The 4,932-nt window shown below is 39.5% G+C and overlaps 1 long non-coding RNA gene across 1 annotated transcript; it reads right to left on the bottom strand.

Moving 5' to 3' along the window:
* Positions 1-205: 205 nt before the first annotated feature.
* On the bottom strand, positions 206-4,395 carry LOC112957027. The gene is made up of 3 exons (XR_003251148.1): positions 4,324-4,395; positions 1,523-1,600; positions 206-260 (listed from the first exon to the last, which is right to left on the bottom strand). It is a non-coding gene; the product is annotated as an uncharacterized LOC112957027 (long non-coding RNA).
* Between the last annotated feature and the right edge of the window lie 537 nt (positions 4,396-4,932).

A 4,932-nucleotide genomic window follows, 5' to 3' on the forward strand; every position in this document is an offset into this window, starting at 1 on the left:
AGGGGGATTCGAACAGGACTGTAGATTAAAAAAAGACCAAAAAAAAAAAAAAAAGTGGTGCTGGAACTATCATTTGCATTTGTTGTGTGACATCTTCTTTGAAATACGATGTCGCCTCCTTGCATTTCCAGTTGTGTCCTCATTTCTCCCCCCTTGCTCCTTTGCTTGGCTGCTGGGGCTGGCGAGTCAGTGCTAACATCCATGCGGGGAGGCAGTGCCACAAAGCYGACCCTGCTGCAAAGCATCCAGCAGCTCAGCCCCTGCCAAAATGAGACATTGATCCCCTGCTCATGCCAGTTCAGAAGAACAGAGCATGCATATCCTTTTTTTTTGTGGAAAGGCAAATGATTTGGGACAAGCAGTTGGCAGTGATGAGGCACTGAAGGAAGGGAAAGATCTGCACTGGGGAGTTTTCTCTGGCTGGTTATAGTTACTAATTTTTGACTGGAAAGGARTTGTTTTTATGTATTCAGTTGTCCAGAAACATCCCAGTAATTAATTAAACTGAACTGGAAGAGGAGGAGAGAAAAAGGAATATCGATTTTCTAAAAGCAGGCAGGAATGCTGTTATTTTCCAAGTAACATTCAGCATTAGAGAGCAGTCCAGCTGGAAAGAACCAACTAAGCAATACAAAGGTTTCTGGTTTTATGCACTTTTTCTTGTGAATTTTTCTTACCTTAAAAAAAAAATAAAAATAAAAAAGACAATAATAGTAATTTAGGCCAGTTCTTTGGCTGATAGGATTTAACTTGCCATAGGAAAATTAAAAGTTTTCCTTTGCTAAGGAAAACCCATATTCACCTAGTGAAGGCTGTGCCTGTTGCAGTGCTAGAGGGAAGCTGAGAGTCAAAAATATCTGAATGTAGTACTGGCGAAAAGGATGCTTGCCTCTAAATGAAATGTAATCAGAGCAGGTCTGGGATTAAAGGGGGTTGCTGCTGACCATTGCCTTTTTCTTGAGGCTTTTTCAATTTGTTTTCTGCTGTAATATCCACACCACATGACATGTGACATGACCAGAGTGATTTCTTGGCTTATCACAGTAAAGGCCCCCGTTTTCAATAGCAAAACAAAGTGACAGTGCTACACCTGGYCACCTTCAGGTACTCCCAAGTGGCTTTGTAATGAATGACTAGATCCAGGCAATGCCACCAGCAGCAGCCTTCAGCACAAATCCATCAGAGTCATGCCCCTGGATCTCCAGGAAGACTCAGCAGACATCAGATCCTGCAGATCATGTCATGGACATGCAACAATGAGCCATGGCAAAAAGGAAGCCAATGACAAGGAGAAGGGATGACACATTTTCAAATAAATATGTGCACATAAGGGTAAACACAGACACACATGCACATATAGAGAAATAGATATCCTTTTTTTAAAAATCATTTTTCCAAATTTGTATCTGAAATCTCCTCTCTTGCAAGTCATTCCTTTCCAAAGGTCAGCTAGGACTTGTGTAGGGTGAAGTCTGCTGAGAAAAGCAACAACAAATCTTGTCTAACCAACAGCATCCCCTACCTTTATATACAACTTGTGCCTCTCCTCCAAAGCATTCAGAGCAATCTGACTGAGGAAGGTCCACAATGGATCTTTCACCTGTGTGGGAAAAAATCATCAAAATTGAACCCTGCTCTCATCCCTTCTGGATTTCGCAAACTCATCCCACACATGGGTGAAACATCCCAAGTACAAKCTGAAAGCACATGAGCTACAAAACATATGAGTCAAAAAAATCACTTTTAAATGCAAAAAAAAAAAATGAAAGTCTGCCTTGGGCTCCATCAAAAGACAGGGATTAGGTGAAAGATTTGATCCTTCACATGTTACACCTACAGGAACTTCAAAACTCTGGGAAATAGGTGCCTTGCTGCTTCTGGAAGTCTTGCTGAGCATTTTCTTTTTCCTTAAAAAAAGATGTTTCCTAATCCTGTGTGCTGCATCAGCGGAGCAGGGAAGGAAGCATAGGCTCCTGGCAAGAYAGTGCTGTGCACACTGGTTGTCCCACTCCCCTGCCACCAGCCAGGCTTCACCAGGGAACCTCAGTGGGGGTAAATTATCCCAAAGCTTCAGTGGGTAGAAAAATAAAAACTTGGCAAAGTTAATGGAAATGTATAAACACTCTTTACGGTAGTGTAGAGATGGAAATGTTGCCAGATATTTCTAAACACTGTTTTGCATGAATTTCAATATATATGTTCTTATTTTACAAATATTTAGCTATCGCCACAGTTTTCCTTGAAGGGTCTAGCAAGGGCCCAGGGAGAGTGACAAAACCACTACTTTCTGCTGAGAAATGATATGCCCCGCAGTCACACTGTGTATTTAGAGTCTGGAGACAAATTTTAGGATTTATTTATAGTTTCTAATAGATGCTTTGATAATCATGTGCATAGGAATGAAAAACAAATTCTCCAGATTAAAAAGCATAAAGAAAGCTTGTTTGGATTAACACAATCAGCTGAAAGCATCCATTTGATTTATATATATATATATATATATATATATATATAAAATTTACTGAACTGCAAAATAAACATGCTCTACTGTTGCTCTGCTGAAGACTCTAGCTGTAAATATTTCATCACTTTAAAAATGTATTGCTATTAGATAGGTCTTTTAGTATTCAGCAGAATCAAGTTTTAAGTAATAAAATACAATTTTTTCCTTCTCCTGCAGGACCTTTTTTTAAATATATTAATTTGATTGGGTGAGAGCCTGTCTGCTGCCTTTTGAGACCAGGCAGGRCTCTCCCAGATGTGAGCAGGTTTCCTGCTCAGCTTTGGAGGCTCAGATCAGCTCCTGTCCTTGTGAACATCCAGGCTAAATAACAAATATCCAAAGTCTCAGCCTGCTGAGTTTCACTCCTGTTCCAAGTGAACTCTACCATGGACCCCATTGCTACAGGAAGCTGCTGAAGCTGAAATTTCATTTATCACAAATAATCCTGCTGATAAAGTAAATATCTAGTTATGACAAGTTTCTCCATCAGTGAAAATCCACAGGGGCTTCCCCGTTCAAGCAGTGCCGTGCATAGTATAGAACTAATTCTCATTAGCTGTATAATTAAGCCTGTATGTAACAGACATCTGGAGCACATCATGTAGCACAGGTAGTAAATATAAAGCCAAAATCACAGCCTGGGTTTGAGGCCAGCAAGCAGCTCCCCTACCATGAGCCTCAAATAACCATAACCTGTGCTGTGAGTTAAAACCTGTCCCAGACTAAACCTGCAAGAAATAAACGGCCTTTGCAAAACATCTCCCAAACAAGTCATAGAGTTACATCTTCTTGAATTTATATTATAATCTAATCTTTTGATTATAATGTGTCAGCTGTTTTCCAATCAGAGAACGAAGTCTCTTCTTTCACTGAGCACCGAGTCATTAAAAATGAGAAAGACACTGCTGTTCAGACTTGTGATCTCTCCTCAAACTTTTCTATTTTCCTGATTTTTTCAAATTTTCTTCTAAACATCCTGAAGAACTGTTTTGATCCTCAGGTATGAAATATCTCTGTGAAAGAAATTCCTTCCGTAGGAAATCTAAATAGCTTGGAATTTCTGCGGTTGACATAAGAGCACTTTGCATCACATGAAGAGCTCATTGAAAACTCATTAAAACTGACATTTCAAGATAGACTACTCTTGCAGAAATCTAAAAAACTTTCAGCCRGTTTTGTATCTCATCAAAACTCAAAAACAAGATACTCTGACTACTACAAATCTTTTTTTTTTTTTCCTTACTAGTCAATATTTTGCCTTTTTCTTTTTGACAAACCTCGAGTTACTGTAATGGTTCATTTCAGATCCAAATGTCGATGGAATTAAATCAAAAGTTTTATGCCTGTGGAAATATATGTATAATCTTCATATATATGTATATTGTATAATATTTCAAATTCTTATTTAGAATAATAATAATATGAAAATAAGAGGTGTTTTTCCCCTCATACACTCACCTATGTAAATTTGCTACTAGGTAGCTGAGCTGAAACTATAAACTGGTAACTGATACTACGTATCACATAGGTTGTAATTCATTCTAAAAATTAACGTACTTATGGACCATTTAGGGAACCTCAAAGGGCTGTCAAGTGTGCACGGTAGCTGCGTAAATTACTGGGGGCCCTTATGCTCCGAAGAACTCTCTCCAACCATGCCTGAATTCATAGTGAACCTCTTCTTGCGTCCAGTCCTCCTAGGAATGATCACAGTGAGTCAGGACCACCTAGGACTGCGTGCCTGAGAGTGACAAAAAAGCAGCAGCTAAGGAAAGAATAAAAACATTGGGCAGATGTGCAGAAATAAGTCTTCAAAATACCTCCAGCCTCCGGCAACTTGCAGCTCAAAGACTTCCCAGACTGAATATGGCTCATCTATGTGCAGGAATCCACAGCAAGGAGCTCCATAGCTGCATGTGGAATGAAGATCTACCTCCCTTTGTTTGCTGAGGGTGTGCCAATTTTTAAGCTATTCCTATATCTGAAAAGACGCAAAACAAGTAAATCTCCAGCTTTTTCTCACTCCTCAAGAGCAAGGACATTTATATACTCAAAGTTAAGCAGGTCTACTAGAATCTAGCCAAGCACTGGATAAAAAAGACATAAAAACTAATCAGCATTTCACATACTTCCAGGTGAAAGTTTAGAAAATCTGATTTTTTTTCCACTCTGCAAATCATCCCAATTTCAAGGGCGTTTATGCTCTGAGTTTTCACACAACACTTAGCTAAAGCATGCCTCATTAGCTCCCAGGCAAGCCTTCATGCCTCCACAACCTGAATTTCTTTCCTTACCTGCCTCAGATGGTATTTTTTTCCTCACTGTTGAAGCTTAAATTGATTTACTGCCCCCAAACACAATTCAGATGCTCTGCAGTTTCACGGCCCTTTTAAACTCCCCTCAATGGCAATGGATATGGAAGTGTTGTT

The sequence above is a fragment of the Nothoprocta perdicaria genome, unplaced genomic scaffold, assembly GCF_003342845.1.
Source record: "Nothoprocta perdicaria isolate Ctin4 unplaced genomic scaffold, notPer1 scaffold_7, whole genome shotgun sequence".
NCBI classification, from domain to species: domain Eukaryota; kingdom Metazoa; phylum Chordata; class Aves; order Tinamiformes; family Tinamidae; genus Nothoprocta; species Nothoprocta perdicaria.